This window comes from Dama dama, chromosome 8 (genome assembly GCF_033118175.1).
Source record: "Dama dama isolate Ldn47 chromosome 8, ASM3311817v1, whole genome shotgun sequence".
NCBI lineage: Eukaryota > Metazoa > Chordata > Mammalia > Artiodactyla > Cervidae > Dama > Dama dama.
Window position 1 is genome coordinate 46,118,294 of NC_083688.1, and position 21,650 is coordinate 46,139,943.

The following is a 21,650-nucleotide window of genomic DNA, read 5'->3' on the forward strand; positions in this document are numbered from 1 at the left end:
AAAATTTTTAGCACTTTTTTTCTGACTCCGTATTTATAGATATTCTAATCCCAAGCACATAGAGTTTACTCTTCAAGAGAGATTTTCTACACTTTTAAAATATGCTTAAAATCTGTCTTTTATTATTTTTTTATTCTGACATAACCAGATATTTTTTACTTTAGAGTAAAATTATTTCTTTTAAAAAAAATAATAAAGTAAAATGTATCCATTACTCTGTGGAAACATCTTCCACCATTGCATACTTTTATTTTAAAACAAACATGTATGTCAAAATAAATCAAACATATTTGTGCATCTTTTTTAATCTCTTAATTGAAGACTGCTCTGCATGTATTAAATAATAACACAAATATGTCAAAATTATGTGCTTAAGTATATAAAGATTATTTCTCAGTAAAATCAAAATAATAATAAGGGTTTAAACTGAGAGTCTCAAGAAATCTTATGATTTGTAGCTTTATATAAATTTATCTCTTTTCATAAAGCCTCTTCCTATTATGATAAAATGTACTTAAATACACAATATTCAATTTTATAATCTCAAAGGACTAACTGGCAAAACCAATAAAGGAAATTTAGGAAATTTAAATTAGACTTTATTTTTTGACTGTGCTGGGTCTTAGGTGCAGCACATAGAATTTTTTAGTTGTGGCATTTGGGATATAGTTCCCTGACCAGGGATGGAAACTGGGCCCTCTGATTTGGAAGCATAGAGCACTGGACCACCAGGAAAGTCCCTCATATTAGACTTTTTTATGAAAAATAAAGTCTAGTATAAACTAGAATATTTTGCTAATGTTGTTTTTAATGAAATCGGGGAAAAACATAAAGCAGTTTTTAAACCTGAAATTATTAAATCAATGATTTGCTGAAGGAATAATTTTGATAGGAATATTACAGGAAATTTTAAAATATAATTTACAAATGTGTGCAAATGTGTACTTATAGCCAAAAATTTGAATACTATAAATCATAGTTAAATGCTCTTGGCATTTTGCTTTCCTTCTTGCTACCCAGAAGCTAAGGCCATGTAGTTTGGGATTTTTTTCAAAACCTAAATATATCAATATTATTTTTAAAAGTCAATAAGAACTTGGACCATTAAACCTAATTTCTAAAATCTTTTCCTTTTGATTAGGTCCATTTAAAGTAAATATTACTAGAGTGACACATAATGACAATTTCTAAAAGTAATTAATGTTTAAAGTTTCCAAGGAGACAGGCAAAAAAAAATAAGTGAAAGAGAGCCAGTTACAGATAAATATGGCAGAAATCACAGTATTGAAAGGGAGGATCTGAATGGTTTAAAAGTCCCTATTACCTAAGTATGGCTTCCCAAGTGGCCCAGTGGTAAAGAATCTGCCTGCCAATGCAGGAGATGCAAGAGACACAGGTTTGATCCCTGGGTTGGGAAGATCGACTTTAGCAACCCATTCCAGTATTCTTGCCTGAAAAATTCCATGGGCAGAGGAGCATGGCAGACTATAGTTTATGAGGTCACAAATAGTCAGACACGACTAAGCGACCAAACAACAACAAAAAACAACATTAGCTAGGTATACAAGTCGAGGTTACAGGTATAGACATCACTGCAGGTCTTCTAGTTGAAAGCGCAGTGCCTGAATCTACCAAAAAGGTTTGTTTCTGTTCTCCTGTCATTAGAGATAATTCTCCTTGCTGGTTTAAGGGATTCATTGGGATATTGGGTGCTGGTCTTGCTTGAAGCCTCTTTATTTTCCCAGAGAAGCTTCAAGTTCCTTTTTCTTTTCTGTAGAGTTCAGAGCAGCTTTAAAATGTATCCATGATAAGTCTATACTTTTAAGTAAACTTTTCCTCTAAAATTTTGGCTATTGGAAAATCCTTTAGAGATGACTTTAGAATCCTAATTGCATTTGTAAGTTTTCCTATGTCAATTAAAAAAACAAAGACCCATAGGTAGTTAAGATTTGGTTTCCTTTTCTGTTTCAAGTCCAAAGTTCTTCAGTGTGGCCACTGTAAGTACAAGTTATCTTTAATTAAATTGTGCCATTTTAAAAAATGCATACGAGTTAGAAATGTAATTCAAAAAATATTAAGTCAGACGTTTGACCCAAAGCGACCAATGACTTAGATGGAGACCACCCCATGTGCACTGCAAGAGTCAGTGGGAATGGTGTTTCTACAATCTCAGGTTTCTGGAATGTAAACAAAGCCATCACTCGTGGTGAGATTGACAAACCCATAGCTCTGGACAGATGAAACTGAATAAAATAGTTCTCAAGGGCACAAAGACAAGACTGAAGAAGCCCTTATAAATGTTTTGAAGGAGGACTCAAGGCAAAGTTTGTCCGAAGGGTGCCAATCTGATGACAGCTTCTGAACTCCTCAGCCTTGGAAGCATCTCAAATATGAATCCATCGGGCCTGTGTCTGTCATGGTTGCTGGGCCTTATGTGGCTGACTCAATCCTAATAAATCAAAGACCTTTCTTCCTGGATAGCTAGAAAAGATTCATTCAGGAAAACGTGATGATCAAATTTCTACTCAGGCATATTGACACTGGAAATTTGCCACTTAGGTTTATACTCCAAATGGCCAATATTTGAATTTCAGTGTAACAACAGAGGAGAAATCCATTTGGTCTAAAAGTGAATTATATCCATAAATGGATATGAAAATCAGGGTCCCCACATTTTGCTTTTTAGACTACCTGAATAGCAGTTATTATGTCCTCTTGTTTTGAATTTGTCTGTTAGTCTTGGGTGGCATAAGATTCATTGTGCCCCATGTAAGTGGAGGAAAGAATTGGAGTAAATCTTAGTATTTCAACCTAAAGATTTACAGAGCAGTTATTTTATTAGAGCCCAAGTGCTATTGAAATTTGCTCTTCGAAGAGCTGTTTTCATGCACCTGTGATCTGCTCGGACTCTGGGTCACGTGGGCTTGCCTCTGACTCACATGCTGAGCGAGAAACCCCTGGGTTCCCAGGGTGAGAACGGGAAAGTTAAGTCTCCTAGCAGCACGCATACAGCAGCGCGCCTGTGCCCGTTACAGGTTGTAACTCTAAGCTGGTAGTTTTTGAGTGCAGAGTTGTGGGCATCCTTGGCTGATCTGTTACAGTTGGCTCAAGGGCCAGCCCTATGTCTACACAGGGCTGCACTGAGGGTCAGGTCAGCGGAGTCCAGCCCCATTTCCTCTTCAGTCACCGCGATCTGGAAGTTACCAAAGGGAGAAGAAAATAATCACGCCCCCTCATCAAGCCCCCACTTTATGACTGTGGGTGTCCCGAGTCTCCCAGCCTGGATAGGCAAATTCTTCACCTTCCACCTTGGACTGTCGGTATATTCATTCAGCAAGAATGAGACCAGCTTCCTAAATGGCTATTATTTTTCTACAAAGGAGAAACATTATTTCTGCAAAAGAGACAACTGATTAGGATGAATTATTAACCAGTTGTCATAGATGATATTAGGGCCAAAGAGAGACGGAGCTGTCAAAAATCAAAATCAGTGTGGACACTAGACTATTTCTCAATCACAAAACAGAATGAAGCAGTGCCATTTGCAGCCACATGGATGGATCTAGAGAATATTAGACTTAGTAAGTCAGACAGAGAAAGACAAATTCTATATGATATCACTTTTTTTGTGGAATCTAAAAAATAATACATGAATCTCTGTACAAAAGAGAAACAGGCCCACAGACATAGAAAACAAATTTACAGCTGCCACAGGGGGAAGGGAGGGAAAGAGGAACAAATTAGGAGTATGGAGCTAACAGATACAAACTACTGTACATAAAATAGATAAGCAGCAAGCATTTACTGTATAGTACAGGGAATTATATTCAATATCTTATAATAGCCTAAAGTGGAGTATAATCTGAAAAAATATATATAACTGAATCACTTTACTGTATGCCTGAAACTAATACAATGTTGTAAAACAACTATGATTCAATTAAAAAAAAAACTAAGAAACCAAACAAACCAAATCAAACCACCACCACCACCACCAAAAAAAAAAAAACCAAAAAAACCCAAAGAGCATTCTTGCTCTGAAGCCAATAGCCTTCACTGTAATCTCCACTGTGGTCCCCGTCCGTGTGCAGAAGGCATGGAGACCTAGCTAAAGGTGAACTCTGGCTTCCCTTCTCTGTGTCATGAAGGAAGACGCACAGTCTTGGCACACTTGTGACTTGCTCTTGAGTCAGGGAGCCTCACCTTGGAGCCATCTCTACTTCCTCAGACTTTGGATTTGGTATTTGATCTTTAAGCCTCAATTTTCCTATATCTATAAAATAGGGTCAAATGGTCAAACTCGTAAATTAAGTCTATGAAATCAATGAAGCAGTTTGAATTTCCATCCCTTGCATATGGAAAGTAGCTATCAAGTCTTTGCTATTATCGTTTACAAAGTTCAGGAGTTCCCAAGACATTCTCATTTTCAACACCAACTGCAAGTTTGAGCATCCCAAGGACTACCCTTAGGTTCAGTAATTCACTAGGACTCACAGAACTCAGAAAAGATGTTATACTCACAGTTTATTACAGTGAAGGATACAGATTAAAATCAGACAAGGGAAGAGATGCATAGCTTAGATCAAGGAGAGTCCAGGGTAAGGGTTCCAGTTGTCCTCTCCCAGTGGAGTTATACAACAGTACTTATTTCTTCTAGCAACTATATATGGCAATTATTGTTGTTCATTTGCCCAGTCATGCCTGACTCTTGGTGACCCCATGGACTGCAGCATGCCAGGCCTCTGCCTCCCTGTCCCTCACCATCTCCCAGAGCCTGCCCAAGTTTATGTCCATTGCATTGGTGATGCCATCCAGCCTTCTCATCTTCTGATGCCCCCTTCTCCTTCTGCGTATATGGAAATACACACAGAATAATTGCCAACCAAAGAAGCTCAGTTGAGCTTTGGTGTCCACAGATTTTATTAGGAATCAGTCACATAAACATGGTTGATTGGCTCCATCACTGAACTTAACCTCTAGCCTTTTCAGAGGTCGAGCTGGTACTGCCTGGCTAAAGGGCCCCCATCATAAATTATGTTGTTAGCAGAGACTGTTGTGATTCAAGGGACCAAATAAACAAAAACACTCATCAAGCAGGACATTCCAAGGCTAGAGGCTGCTTCCCAAGAGCTGTGTACAAAGGCCAAAGCTTTGTTAGGACAAAGTTAATCCCTTACTACAGACTATTGGTAACCAAATCTCTTTTGCACTATCCATAAATCACTAAAATAGACTTCAAATATAAAATTGCTTAGTAAATAGTTAATTATTCTGAAAAAATTTATGTTTTTAACCCTTACTATAACCCATGCACCCTGATGGACCATGGAAATTAAAAAAAAAAAAAAAAAAGATCTCACTAGTCTACCGCCCCCCCTTAACGAACTAGTGGGAGAAACAGATGTCAAGACAAATTGTTGCAGTATAACCTACCAAAGTCTTCTAGGAGCCCAAGGAAGAAAATGCTTAAATTTGCTTGGAATTGCAGGGAAAAGCTAAATTATTTCTCCTTGGGAGAGTTTTATTTTGAAGTTATAATCTTGGAAATTCACTCTTTATATTTTGCAAAAGGGCTTAAATCTTAATTATATTCCTAATCTGTAAACGAGGACTGACCATAATACTCCAGTGACGGAAACGGGTAGTCTCAACTGTTCAAAACTTCTCCTTTCATTGAGTCATCCATTCAAAACTCTCTAGCTAATTAATTTCCATGCTTCACTTCCCAATATTTTTGTCAATGGCTGCATCACAGTCCTTTGCTTCTGTTCCTGGGTAGTGGGTAGGGGAGAAAACAGGAAGAAAAAAGTATTTGTCACATGTTTAGGAGGATGTGATCCTTACACAATACAAATATTTGCTTACTTTTATAGGCTGACTAAGAAGATTTAAACATGTTCTTCCTTGGGCTCCTAGAAGACTTTGGTAGATTATACTGTAACAATTTGTCTTGACATCTGTTTCTCCCACTGGTTCATTAAGGGGGGCAGTAGACTAGTGAGGTGTTTTGTTTTGTTTTGTTTAATCACCACCCTTATGATAGAAAGTGAAGAGGAACTAAAGAGCCTCTTGATGAAGGTGAAAGAGGAGAGTGAAAAAGCTGGCTTAAAACTCAACATTCAGGAAACTGAGATCATGGCATCCAACCCCATCACTTCATGGCAAATAGATGGGGAAATGATGGAAACAGTGACAGACTTTATTTTCTTGGGTTCCAAAATCACTGCATATGGTGACTTGCAGCCATGAAATTAAAAGATGCTTGCTCCTTGGGAAAAAAAGCTATGACAAACTAAGAGAGTGTATTAAAAAGCACAGACATTACTTTACTGACAAAGGTCTGTATAGTCAAACTTATGGTTTTTGCAGTAGTCGTATATGGATGTGAGAGTTGGACCATAAAGAAAGCTGAGTGCCGAAGAACTGATGCTTTTGAATTGAGGGGTATTGGAGAAGACTCTCGAGAGTCCCTTGGACTGCAAGGAGATCAAACCAGTCTATCCTAAGGGAAATCAACCCTGAATATTCATTGGAGGGACTGATGCTGAAGCTGAAGCTCCAGTACTTTGGTCCCTGATGTGAAGAACTGACGCATTGGAAAAGACTCTGATGCTGGGAAAGATTGAAGGCAGGAGGAGAAGAGTTCGACAGAGGATTAGATGGTTGGATGGCATCACTGACTCGATGGACATGATTTTGAGCAAGTTCCTGGAGTTGGTGATTGGTAGGGAAGCCTGGCGTGCTGCAGTCCATGGGGTCGCAAAGAGTTGGACATGACTGAGAGACTGAACTGAACTGATAGGTTGGCTATCTGGATCAAGAGTCAGCAAACTCTTTCAGTAAAGGGCCACATAGTAAATATTTTGGGCTTTGCAAACCAGATGGTCTCTGTTGCAGGTACTCAGCTCTGCTCTGGCAGTATGAAAGCAGCCATCTGCAAAACAGAAAGGAATGGGCTCAGCTATGTTTTAAGAAAACTCTATTTATAAAAAAGCAACTGGCCAGATTTAACTCTGGACTCTAATTTGCAGACCCTTAATCTGTCTGCAATCTGTCTAGGTCATTCATTGCCACAAGAATATTGTGGATGTACCTGATATAGAAGCACTGAGGGATAAAGAAGGTTTTCTAGTAAATGCAGAAACATAAGTAGGCCAGAAATTAGGAGTGTGTAGTTATTGGCTTTCCATATGTTGCACCAAATGAGATGAGATTCAGGCTATAGAGTAAGAATGACTAAGACAAATGAGCCAAAAACATCTTTTTGACCCATTCTGACAAACTCTGCCTTTATTGCAAACTCCCTTGCAAACACCTGGGAAGTCCCTGAGGCTGTGGCTAGGCATATGAGAAAGAATAGAGGGTTTGAGAGCCAAAGGTGTTGTTGTGATATAAATAGTATTTTGGGTCTTCTGATTTTAAGAGAATGTATTTGAGGCTGAATCTATACAACATGAAGTAAAGTAGAAAATGGGTCATTTATTTGGTCAATATAATAAGCCACATCAAGGACTCCTGCCTTCAAGCACTCTTACTTGTCGACTCAATGTCTTTTTCCCTCCCTTCATCCTTATCGGTGAAAAGCTGATTTTATTGGGGGAAGCAAAAGCATTCAACATAAATGAAATTGATTTTTCAAGTTACCCTTTCCACCAGCGGTAGCCCATGTGAGACAGTTCTGGACACTGAGATATAAGCAGAATTCTACTGGTAAAGCTTCTAGGAATGGTATGTTTTCCTTGTTAAAAATGGACAAACTCAGCTCACATGCACTTCCTTCTTCCAGCTAAGACCACAGATATGATGCCTAGAAAAGGAGCCACCATCTTGTTATCATGGGAATCAAACACCATGGAAGATGAAACAGAAAACTAGGAGGAGCCTCAGTTTTCAGTGATTCCTTTAATGCTTATAATGCTTCCTTCTGGACTTCTAATTTATATGAGAAACAAAGCTTTATTGCTAAGCCACTGTTGGTCAATTTCTATTAAAATTTAGCCAAATATAACTCTAATTGGATTAATTGGCTTCAAATTTTTCAAAGCTATGAAAAATTAGTCCATTGCCGGTGTTGAAATGCTATCACCAACAAAGGATAAAATCTTGACCTTACTTTGTGTAGTGTAGACAGTAGAGTTAAGAGTACTGAATTGATCAATGCTCTGGTTCACATTCTGTTACTCTTCATCAGCTCATTAGCTGCAGTTTCAGGATTCATAGTGGCTACTAAGAAAGGCATTTATGATGGTGCAGTGTGGTCCATTAAGGAGTCTGGTTGGCTAAACACAGTCTAGGCTGTATGCATTTAATACAAGCTCTTTCACAAAAACTTGGGGAAAAATAGAAAATCTCAGTGCTTGGAAGTTAGTACATCACCCTCAAGAGTATTCTTGCTGTTATCTATGAGTTAACTATTTCATATAAAAGGGAACATTTTTAAAAAGTTTTAATTATTCATTCTTTTTTCTCTAAGCTTTATAAACAAATTCTATTGAAACCATGCTTATGATGAGTAATTCTTTAAAAACTTTCTCTTAAAAGCCTTTTGCCATTAATATTTTAGTTTACTAAAAATGAGTTATGCCTTAATCCTTTGTCAAATATACAACAATTAAACAGCATATAATATTGAAGTTGGAAGTTTCTTTGCAATTGGATGGTTGAGCTAATTGATGGTTTATTAATGTAAACTTAGTGGGGGGTAAGCCAATGAGCACTTCATGTTCTGATGTTTGAAAAAGATCAAATTTATAAGGACATGATTTTTTCCTACTGAATTTCTAAATGTTACTGTTAAAAGACATAGAATATGTGTAATACAAACATATGTATCCCAAGGGGCAGTTCAAAAAGATTGCTAAACATGGAAAGTTTATGGAAGAATCCAAAATCAAATTAATATCCCAGAACTTGGATACTAACTTGGATTTTGAAAATGTTTTCCCAGATTAAAAAGGAGTTTTGGTGAGGGGCCCCATATGGAAAACATGCATAATTTATTTAAAAGACCAAAGCAAAAGTGAATTCACAGTATGAAATCTGGTGATTATGCTATAATTAAAGGACTAGTTTGTTTTCTGTTTTCAAATTATTGTCTTCAGAGTTTCTACCCACCCCTCTTCCTGCTATTCAGGGATTCAAAAGTTTAGAAAGAATTTTCTTCATAGAACTGGAAGTTTTTATCTTTTCGCTATAGTACAATAATGAAAATCTTTTTATCCCCTCCCTCATTTTGACTTTTCACTTCATAGATTATATTTAAATAAACCGGCGGGGCTTCCCTGGCAGCTCAAACAGTGAAGAATCTGCCTGCCATACCAGAGACCTGGTTTTGATCCCTGGGCCAGGAAGATCCCCTGTAGAAAGGACTGGTTACCCGCTCCAGTATTCTTGCCTGGAGAATTCCAGGAACAAAGGAGCCTGGGGGGCTACAGTCCATGGGAGCTCAGGACATACTTGAGACACGAACACTTCTTTCACTTTTCACAAAATCAATGATATTGACTGGCTAAACTGATTTGGCTGGCTACTTAGGTAAATGAATCAATTCTATACAGAATCATTTATATGAAATCATTCATTCAAAAAATAGTTCTTATTTTAAATAGAGCAGTTTCATGTTTCAGCCAGGAACCGAAGAAAGAAAGGCAATGAGCAATGAACCATCCTGCCTCAGTCCTAGGGCACATGCCTGAGAGCTTAAACTGCTTTTTCATCCTCATTCACAATACCCACATGGAGAATGAAATGGTTGTCTGCCAAACTGTTTCATCCTGAAGTGTCAAGAAGTCTTCTCATAAGGGAAAAACCACCTGTCTTTACATCTGAACAAGGAAAGTGGATTGCTGAGGGGAGGGGGGCTCAGAACTTGAGATAAGAGCCCAGGGTTAGGTTAGGGTTGCATTAAGGATCAAGCAAGGGCTCTGCCAAATCACCAAGGGAGGTCAGGAGGGAGACGAGGGGCAGAACAAGTGGAAGAGAGAACAAAAGGAAGAGGAAGGGAAATTTTAGAAATCAAGAGGAAACAAGAAAAAAAAGTACAAAGACAAAACAAGAAGTGAAGGAATGGACGTAGGGGCAGTGCGGAAACAAAGGAGGTGAGGACAAGGGCAGGGGGGCAGGAAGGAGATACTGACACAAACCAGTCCTGGGTTATGAGCAGCAAGAGAAAGTGTCCTCAGAGCCGACACTGTGCGCATCCACTGAAACTAAACAGTGATTGCATTCGACCTTACCCCTTTCATAGGGCTACGGTTGGCTCCTATTATATTACTGTAATAATATAAAAAACAGTCAGAACTTAAATCATTTTTAAAGCTAATTTTAAACGTTCCTACATTTTCTGAATGCTGTTGCTTTCAAGTTGCAGATTGGATTTTAAAAGCTATGTAAACCAGTGTTATAGGTCCTGCCAAAATTAAAAACAAAAAACTGTACTAAACTAAAATACCCAACTTAAATATTTCACACATTATGTTCGTGGATCTAATTACATTTCTAGGCTCAGAAATACAAATGTCTAATACGCACGTGTGGATAGAATGATATAATCTTTGTCATTTATCAAGCTCTGTGTAAAAACAACACTGGTAATATTATACTATAGTGTTTGTATTATAAATGGGGCACTGACAAAGTAATTACAAATTGAAATGAAGAATAAGACTGCTTTCAGATTGAAATTAGAAGAAATCAAATTGTAAAAGGTAAGCTGAGTCATTGATAACCCAATCCCAATGGAAGTCAGTAGGTATGTGATTTAACAAGCATGCAGAGGGGCTTCCCTTGGTGGCTCAGTGGTAACGAGTCTGCCTGCCAATGCAGGAGACACGGGTTCGATCCCTGATCTGGGAGGATCCCACATGCCATACGGTAACTAAGTCCATGCACCACAGCTATTGAGCGTGTGCTTTAGAGCCTGGGAGCTGCAACTATGGAAGTGGGTGCACCCAGAGCCCGTGCTCCACAGCAAGAGAAGCCACTGCGATGGGAAGCCTGTACGCTGCAGCTAGAGAGGAGCTCCGGCTCGCTACAACTAGAGAAAAGCCCGTGCAGCAGCAAAGAACCAGCACAGCCGAAAATGAATAAACAAATAAAATTATTTTAGATAATAATAATACAAAGAGCCTGCAGGGACTTCTCTGGCAGTCCAGTGGTTAAGACTCCACAATTCCATTGAAGGGGGCATGGATTCAATCCTTGGTAGGGCAACTAAGATCCCACATTCTGCATATAGGGCAACTAAGATCCCACATTCTGCATGGCATGGCCAAAAAAATTAAAGAGATTAATTAGTTTCTTAAAAAGAGCATGTAAAACATAACCAAAGGGACCTCCAAGAAGGCAGGACTAAAGTGCGGTTGTAATCAAGAAAGCATGGGTAAAAATAATTGCATTGTATTCTATCTGAGTACAAGTAAGGTAATATTAATGTGCTGAATCCTGCAAATCTCTGTATTTTTATAAAGATGAAATTTCTGCAAAGCCCTCCTAAGAAGTTCCTGTCAGTTCTCTCAGTCACTCTCAGAAATAATTTTTGTTTGAAAGATATGTTCACAGGTACTCTTCTGTTTGGTATTTTAACGAGTCTCGGACTGGAAATCAGGACCTAGGTTTTAGTCATATGTCCAAAGACAGACTCTCTATGCTTTCTGGACTCTATTTTCCATCTGTAGAATGGGCATGTAAAGCTAAAATCACAAAGACATCTTCCAGAGATGTTGCCTCTCCCTCCTTCCTCTTTCTTCCCTGGACTCTTGGAGCTGACCTCCTTTCTTTACTGCCAAGTTTTCTTTTATCCTATTACCTGTCAGCTATAAATATATCTCATTAATTCACAACAAAAGTGGTTGAATCTTAGATGAGTGCTTGCAAAGTGCCAAGACCACTTTGTCTGCTCTATTTCATTTAATCTTCCCAGTAGATCAATTGCATTGTTTCATAGCAATAAGTATTCATCTAAATCATTTCCTACAGTGTATCACAATAATATTCCATCATTCTTAAATATCCAAATGTTGACTAGTTAATCTGTTTCCAATATTATAGTGTTAGAAGAGTAAGTACTGATTCACATATGTGTTTTTGTGTGTATATATAGATATAGATATAAAAACAATGCCATAATAAATATATAGGTGTGTGTATATGTATATACATATACACATATATATACACACATCATTCATTCATTCAATAAATATTTATGTACCTCATATATGCCAAGCATTAGAGTTATGATGATGATAAAAAAAAATCCTATCTCCTGGCATCAAGGATCTTATAGTACATTGGAAAGTTTAAGTAAACAGACAATTATATAAGAAAGTATGTGCGTAATTGGAGTACAAAAAAGGGATGGTCAAAAAGCACTTCTGGACTGGAGCCCTGAAAGATGAAAAACGACTGATAGAGATTTATGGCAAAAGCTTCCTGCAGAGGAGAAATAGAGGGTTTTACAGAAGCTACAGTTAGAACTGGACATGGAACAACAGACTGGTTCCAAATAGGAAAAGGAGTACGTCAACGCTGTATATCGTCACCCTGCTTATTTAACTTATATGCAGAGTACATCATGAGAAATGCTGGGCTGGAGGAAGCACAAGCTGGAATCAAGATTGTCGGGAGAAATATCAGTAACCTCAGATATGCAGATGACACCACTCTTATGGCAGAAAGTGAAGAAGAACTAAAGAGCCTCTTGATGAAAGTGGAAGAGGAGAGTGAAAAAGTTGGCTTAAAGCTCAACATTCAGAAAACTAAGATCATGGCATCCGGTCCCATCACTTCATGGGAAATAGATGGGGAAACAGTGGAAACAGTGGCTGGCTTTATTTTTGGAGCTCCAAAATCACTGCAGATGGTGATTGCAACCATGAAATTAAAAGATGCTTACTCCTTGGAAGGAAAGTTATGACCAACCTAGGCAGCATATTAAAAAGCAGAGACATTACTCTGCCAACAAAGGTCCATCCAGTCAAGGCTATGGTTTTTCCAGTAGTCATGGATGGATGTAAGAGTTGGACTATAAAGAAAGCTGAGCACCGAAGAATTGATGCTTTTGAACTGTGGTGTTGGAGAAGACTCTTGAGTCCCTTGGACTTCAAGGAGATCCAACCAGTCCATCCTAAAGGAGATCAGTCCTGGGTGTTCATTGGAAGGACTGATGCTGAAGCTGAAACTCCAATACTTTGGCCACCTGATGTGAAGAGCTGACTCATTTGAAAAGACCCTGATGCTGGGAGGGATTGGGGGCAGGAGGAGAAGGCGACGACAGAGGATGAGATGGTTGGATGGAATCACCAGCTCGATGGACATGACTTTGAATAAACTCCAGGAGTTAGTGATGGACAGGGAGGCTTGGCGTGCTGCGATTCATGGGGTCGCAAATAGTCAGACACGACTGAGCAACTGAACTGCACTGAACTGAACTGAACTGAACTGACTGACTGACCTGGCTGACAGAATCTGAAAGAGGCTCCAGTAGAGCTAATATGTTTTACAAACTGCTGGTTGCAACCCACTAGTTATGAAACCAATACCTTTAGTCATTATCAAAGTTTCAAGTAAAATGAGAGAGAATAAAACAGAATGGAGAATACCAGACTGTATCACTGTAAAAAGGTTAAACCTTGTTTTAAAAGCTTTTGTTTCATTATGTGTAGGAACCAAGTCAAAAATATGTGAGAAACAATGAACTATAATGTCAGGAAGGTATCGGGAAGACAGCACAAGAAGTGTTAAAGATGAGATCTGAAATAAATCTTACTTCATCCTAAAGACAATGGGAGCCCTTGAAGAGTAGTTCAGAGAATATTGTGATCACATTTGTGCTTTGTAAAGATCCTTCTCCAGAAAAGATGAAAGAAGAGCCGGGAGATTGCTCAGGCAGCTACTGCAGTCATACATGGGCTGGACTAGCGGGGTGGCAGTGGGGATGGAGAGAGCCCACCCAAGGTTGGCCCCCAATATACAAAGGTACGAATGTGTACCATTACAGAATTCCCTTCAGGGATAAATAGTAGGTGAGGTGGAAGGCAAAATGATTGCTCTGCACTTGAGATTTGACCAACAGTAGGGATAAGATGACACTGGGTCTTGGGACTATCCAGAGACAGATGGAAGTGTTAGACTGTGAAATCTAATCTGAATTTTAAGAGAAATTAAATCCAGGAGCTGATTTAAATTTAAAATACTGAGAATAAGACATCTACCACAATAGTTTTAATTAAAAAGACTGGCATGGTGAGGATGTGGAACAAACGAAACTCTCATAGACTGCTGGTGGAGTAAAATTTGGTACAGTCACTTTGGAAAATTGATCAGCAGTGTTCACTAAAGCTTATCGTATACAAACCTTACAACCCAACTCTTCTCTTTGGTCCGCCTCTTCCCCAAAGAGAAAGCATGATTTGTCCAAAAAGACACAGTCAAGAATGTTCACAGCAGCTTACTTCATAATAATAAAAAACAGAGAGCAACTTGAAGTTCATCAATAGTAGAAGGAATAACTTGTGATGTTTATACATTAAAATATTATACTGTGTATCTTTCTAGTTACCAACTGACCACAATACAGCCATCTCTAATGCCTCAGTGCATGAACAGCAGAGGGTAGCTTCTTTAATATAAATAGTACAAGATTACTATTCAATTTCTTTTGGTGAGTTAATTTTGCCATTAAAAAGTCATTTAATGGTACAAAAATGGTACAAAAGAAATACCATTTATAGGAAAGTAAAACAGGTGAAACTGAGCTGTGGTGTGGGCGATCAGAACAGTGGTTACATTTTCTTGTTTTTTGTTTGTTTCTTTGACCATGCTGTGAAGCATATGGGATCTCAGTTCCCAGACCAGGGATGAAACCTGCAACCCTTGCATTGGAAGCGCAGAGACTTAACCCCTAAACCACCAGGGAAGGCCCAGTGGTTACCTTTGATGGGGGACACTAATGGTTCAAAAAACTTCTAGGAGTTGAAAATGTTCTATTTTTTGATTAGAGAGGTGATTATGTGAGTGTGTTCACTGTGTGAAAAATCATCAAGCTTTGCATTTATGATTTTTGACTGTGAAATATGTTTTACTCCAGCTTTTTAAAAAGCATACTGTCAACTAGAATAAATTCTAGCAGAAGTACAGTTTCTGGTTCTGTAGACAGGCCTCTCAGCTGCCCCTAGTTGACTTTCTCCCACACTTCAGTTCATGGCTTAGGAGTCCAAGTAAGACATCTCTTATATGTTATTTCATGTTATTCTCTTTACCCCCATCTTTCTCTCTCCCAGATACCCAGATATCTTTCCTTTAAATTCACTGTCCATTTTTCTGTGTAGAAATATGTGTATCTTTGAAAATTGTGGTGATGTGTATATGTGCTTTTAAGAAATATAAGTGATGCTGTGCTAAAAATCTCATTTTGATTTTCACATGTTAGACTTAAATTCTGTGAATCTGAGATATGATCACGTTATATGAAAATATAGCTAATTTATTATAATCGCTGTATGGCATTCCACTGTATGCACGCATTTTGGTTCTTTTTTTTTCATTTATTTTTATTAGTTGGGAGCTAATTACTTTACAATATTGTAGTGGTTTTTGTCATACATTGACATGAATCAGCCATGGATTTACATATGTTCCCCATCCCAATCCCCTCTCCCACCTCCCTCTCCACCTGATCCCTTTGGGTCTTCCCAGTGCACCAGGCCTGAGCACTTGTCTCATGCATCCAGCCTGGGCTGATGATCTGTTTCACCCTAGATAATATACATGTTTCAATGCTGTTCTCTCGAAACATCCCACCCTCGCCTTCTCCCACAGAGTCCAAAAGTCTGTTCTGTACATCTGTGTCTCTTTTTCTGTTTTGCATATAGGGTTATCGTTAGCATCTTTCTAAATTCCATATATATGCCTTAGTATACTGTACTGGTCTTTATCGTTCTGGCTTACTTCACTCTGTATAATGGGCTCCAGTTTCATCCATCTCATTAGAACTGATTCAAATGAATTCTTTTTAACGGCTGAGTAATATTCCATGGTGTATATGTACCACAGCTTCCTTATCCATTCGTCTGCTGATGGGCATCTAGGTTGCTTCCATGTCCTGGCTATTATAAACAGTGCTGCGATGAACATTGGGGTGCACGTGTCTCTTTCAGATCTGGTTTCCTCAGTGTGTATGCCCAGAAGTGGGATTGCTGGGTCATATGGCAGTTCTATTTCCAGTTCATTTTGCTTCTTTATTACACTAATAATGGACCTCCACATTGCTTCCCACTGCTCACTACTGTACTAGTTTCTGCATGGATCTGCATGAGAGTTAATGAAGCATATTGTACAGCTTTTTATCTTTATCATCAATATTTTTTCCAGGAATATTCAGTCACATTCCCATCAGCTTTTATAATTCTTTTGTACTTTTTCTCCAATCTGATAAGCAAAAAATTCTCATCACATCTTAATGTGCATTTAACTTTGTCTCATAATTTGTATTGGAGTACAATTGCTTTACAACGTTGTGTTGGTTTCTGCTATATTTTTGTTGTGTTCAGTTGCTAAGTCATGTCTCACTCTTTGCGACTTCATGGACTATAGCACTCCAGGCTTCCCTATCACTATCTCCCAGAGTTTGCTCAAACTCATGTCCATTGTGTCTGTGATGCTATCCAACCATCTCATCCTCTGTTGTCTCCTTCTCCTCCTGCCCTTAATCTTTCCCAGCATCCGGGTCTTTTCCAATAAGTCAGTTCTTTGCATCAGGTGGCCAAAGTATTGGAGCTTCAGCTCCAGCATCAGTCCTTCAAATGAATATTCAGGGTTGATTTCCTTTAAGATGGACTGGTTTGATCTCCTTGCTGTTCAAGGGACTCTCAAGAGTCTTTTCTAGCACCACAGTTCAGAAGTGTCAATTCTTTGGCATTCAGCTTTCTTTATGGTCCTACTGTCACATCTGTATATGACTACTAGAAAAGCTTTGACTATACAGACCCTTATTGGCAAATTGATGGCTTTGCTTTTTAATATGCTGTCTAGGTTTGTCATAGCTTGAATCAGCTATATGTATACATATGTCCCCTCCCTCTTGGACCTCCCTCCCACCTACCACCTTCCATTCCCACCCACCTAGGTAGTCCCAAAGCACTGAGCCGAGCTTCATGTAAATTATAGCAGGTTCTCACTAGCTACCTATTTAAATAAAAATAAGCTAAAAAATAAAAAATTTTAAAAATCACTAGTAAGATTAAATATTTTTTCATGTTTTTTGTTCATTTATATTCTTATTAGTTAACTGCTTGTTCATGCCTTTAATTCACTTTTCTTCTGGGATTATTTCTTTTCATCGACTCTTAAGAAAGCTTCATATATTAACAAAAATTGACCTGTGTTCATATATTGCAGATATTTTTCCTCATTTGATTTTGTCTTCTAACTTTATTATGGTGCTGCTGGTGGTGATTGCAAGTTTGTTTTGTTTTTTGTTGTTTGGTTGGTTTGGCCTTATGTCTGCCTTTTTGTTTCCTTTAAAAAAAAATTTTTTTTTTTAAATTTCTATCTAGCTGCCTTTTTATGGTTTTGGTTTCAAGGTAATATGCAAGAAGAGCCAAAAAAACCTAATTCAATTATATGTTTAGAGGTAAGAGAAATATAAGTGAGGAGGACTAAGGTTAAGAGGAACATAAATCCTATCAAGATGTATCAGGGAAGAAACTAACCAACCAAACCAAAAGGAATTGTATTTGCAAAACAAATTTTTGATGTTAGAACCTACTTGGAATGTTTAAGATAAATCAAAATAGTGCTCGCTTCAGCAGCATATATACTAAAATTGGAATGATGCAGAGAAGATTAGCATGGCCCCTGTTCAAGGATGACGTGTAAATTCGTGAAGCATTCCATATTTGGGGGGAGGGAAGTTTTTGGACCACAGTAAGAATTCAATAAATGGTAACAGTTGTTAAGACAGAAAAAGAGAAAAGATAAATCAAAATATATCCAGGATGTAGTTTTGATTGTAACCACTCTCTTTTCACCTGTACCATATGATATTCTTGTTAGGCACTGAAGTCAGGCTAGGTTCCAGCGATTGTAAGTGAGATCCTGGGGCCTATGTCAGCAAGCAGATGCGACAGCCTGTCGGCCATGGTGACTGCCTAGATTTAGTGGAAATTTCAGACAACCAGGCTGAGCAGTGTACCAAATGATGAGGAAAGCAGTGGTTCTTCTCTGGTCAGCATAACTGCTGAAGAAGTACAGTCACTTCTTTTTCTGGACACTTTATTTAGAAATTTAAACCATGCCTTATCCAAAAGTGGACTTGAGATTGCTTACATGCAAAAAAATACAGTGCAAGATTAAAAGAGTAGATGAAGAAATTATGGAAAGGGAAAGATTAAAGTAGGATAAATAAGATAAAGCCAGAGATAACATTATTACACAAAATGCATACCTAAAGTTTCAGTACAAGTTGTGAAATAAGGTTAGGAATGTTAGCATCTTAGTAAAGAGAGCAAAAAGAGTGAAGCCTTTTCACGGAAGTTGTTCATGAAAATTATAATCACTCCTGATACTGAATTCTAAGAGAAATTTCTCCATTGAGTAACATAAAGAGAACAATGCCCTATGACCTAGTTGATAAGGCCCTCAGCAACATACAGTCAACAATACAAGCCTGCATGTGGGCAACTAAGAGCAGTACTTGATATTTTTACATGGAGTGTTTCTCATACAAAAAAGATTGTAAATGTCTCCCCTTTCTTGATTAGCAAATTCTACTAGATAAGGAAGAAAGATGTTATGCATGTTCATTACATTCAGTTCAAAATCCATGAGGTAAGTTTTGGTTCCTTTGAATTCTTGTAGTCAAATGTTTAATGTTGCAGGGTGGGTGTGGAAAGGAATTCTATAGCAAAAAAAAGAACTTTCACATTAAACTGCGTAATTCCTTGCTGGATTTTTATTCCTACCCAATACAAATTATCCTTTTTATATCTCTGTGGGGTATTTACTCAACAATATTTTATTGTAATGATGATATGAACTACACAGTTGATTTGTTACCCACATGACCACTTTTCCTTCTGTCAAGAGTGATTTGGTCTGTGTTTTCAAATAAGTCGATGAAGCAATAAGAGAGATGAAGAAGGTACCTTAGAGGAAGAGTTAACTGGAGCCGAAGGGAGGAGGCAGCACGCATTTTTATGGCATCTTATTTTTGCCCTGGTGTGCTCACAGACAGAAGTGGAGTGAACACACCCTTTACAGAACACAATCAGCCTGGGCAAACACTGTCCTGTGTGTGGAATGAGTTTTGGAAGCAGAACAGAGGTGTGTTTTTCATTAGGCCACATTGGATTTTCGCATTCGAGAGTATAATTACCAAAACCCAGCCCTCAAACCACTGCAAAAACATCACATGCTTCTTATACACATTTTTTCCCTTCAAACCAGCACTCAAGTGCCCACCAACGGCCCTGCCCACAGTAGGGTTCATTTAAAATTCTTTTCAAACGCAGTTGTAACATGGCTCTCATCCACAAAACAAGTATTATCAGCAGTTAAATCATAGGATTATTCTTACGTTACAGATAACTAGGCACACTTAATGTGTAATAGTTATTATATTAAGACCCTGGACCAGACTCTCTCTGTATAAAATTGCCTCCAGGAGTCAGGTTCTCAACAATGCGCCAGTATCTCTTTCAAGCTTATAATGAACCTGTACTCTAAACTTGATGTTTAGAAGGTCCGTTCAGTTTGGAGTGTAACTTCTATTTAAGTTTTAGAAGTAGAGCTAAGGAGAAATGAACACAAAAAGAGGTAGACATTTTATGCTTATTTTTTTCCCTGAGAGCTCTTTTGGGCCAGTGAGAAATTCCAAGCATCAAGTTCTCTTTCCCTCTCTGCTCCTCACTGCATATTGTAAACCCATGTTTCTCCCCACTCACCTCTGAAGGCTGGGGGACAGCAGTTACTGAGCTTCCTCTGCAAAAGAAGTTTCTAACTGAATTGTATTCTAGCAGCTTAAAGATCTAATGCAGCTTTTTATTTTTTGGCTGCGTTGGGTCTTAGTTGCCACATGCAGGCTCTTTGTTGCAGACTGCAGAGTCTTCAGTTGCAGCATATAGGATCTAGTTCCCTGATCAGGGCTTGAACCTGGGCCTCTTGCATTAGGAGCGCAGAATCTTAACCAATGAACCACCATGTTCATTGGTTCATAACCAAGTCATAACCAAGTTCATAACCAAGTCCCTAGCACAACTTTTTGAAGAATCTCAATCTTCAAAGGAGAAGTATGAGGAAGGGAGTCATTTATCACCTGTGTTAGTGTGGAATATTTGTTGATGTTCAGTCCCAAAGTCGTGTCTGACTCTTCACGACCCCATGGACTGAAGCACGCCAGGATCCCTGTTCTTCACCATCTCCCAGAGTTTCCTCAAACTCATGTTCACTGAGCCGATGATGCCATCACCATGTACTGCAAGATGATTTTAGGTGGAAATTAACGAATATTTATCATTTTAATAATTGTTTACAATGTAGTAATTTGCATTTAAATAGTATTTACTATGTGCTAGATATTATGCCTTATCTCTATTAACTCATTTAGTCCTCATATCAGTTCTAGGAAGAGGGTAGGTAATATTGTTGCCCCTTGTTACAGATGAGGAGACCAAGGCACAGGAAGATGAAAAGATTTGTCCTGGCTTGTTTAGGAAGTTAAAGGTAAAGTCTGGATCTGAAACTATATAATCTAGCTCCAGAGTCTAGCTACTAAGCCCTCTCCAGCTCTTCTCTACCAGACTGCACAGAGAAAATCAAGCTAGTGCTGCCGGGTATCCATTGTGTGCAATGAATCACCTCCTCAGGTAAGCACCTAGAATAGTATATAGCTATGTACACTCCTAGGTGCACGGTATACATTAGTGACTTTAGGAGAACAGTCACTTCTGTCATTTTCTGCTTAATTCTCTTGTATAACTCCAACTGGAAAAGGTCAGTACCTTATATAACATAGCATGCATTAGGGAAATAGGTAACTATCTGTATTAATCATCGCTATGTACTGAATGATGCTTCCTCTTTGTATGTTGAAGCCTAGCCCTTGATTTGACAGTGTTTGGATGTGGGGCTATGGAAGGTAACTGGTTTGGATGAGATCATGGGGGTGCAGCCCCCATGGTGGTATTGGTGCCCTTATACTGAAGAGCCCAGAATGCTAGCTCTCTCTTTCTCTCTATCTCTGCCATGAGGACACAGCAAGAAGATGACCATTTATGAAGCATGGGCAGCCCTCACCAGACACCAAATTTGCTGGTATCTTGATCTCAGACTTGCCTCCAGAACTGTGAGAAACAAATTTGTTAAGCCACCCAGGCTATAGTATTTCTATTATAGCAGTCCATACTAACAAAGACAATTATCTATTATATGTATATATAGTATTAAAGATTATCTATCTATTATCTATCTATTTATTAAAGATTACTCCATAACTTGGTGACCAAAACAGCAAACATTTATTTATCTCATAATTTATATGGATCAGAAATAAAATCTTAAATTTACACAAAACCTATACACAATGTTCCAAAAACTGGAAATAACTTCAAAAGACGAATAGTTAAACAAATTGTGGTAAACCCATACTATTG

General features: G+C 38.3%; 1 non-coding gene across 1 annotated transcript; it reads left to right on the forward strand.

Moving 5' to 3' along the window:
- Positions 1 to 17,794: 17,794 nt before the first annotated feature.
- On the forward strand, positions 17,795 to 17,901 carry LOC133061121 (U6 spliceosomal RNA). Its single transcript, XR_009693950.1, has one exon. It is a non-coding gene; the product is annotated as a U6 spliceosomal RNA (small nuclear RNA).
- The last annotated feature ends 3,749 nt before the right edge of the window (positions 17,902 to 21,650 follow it).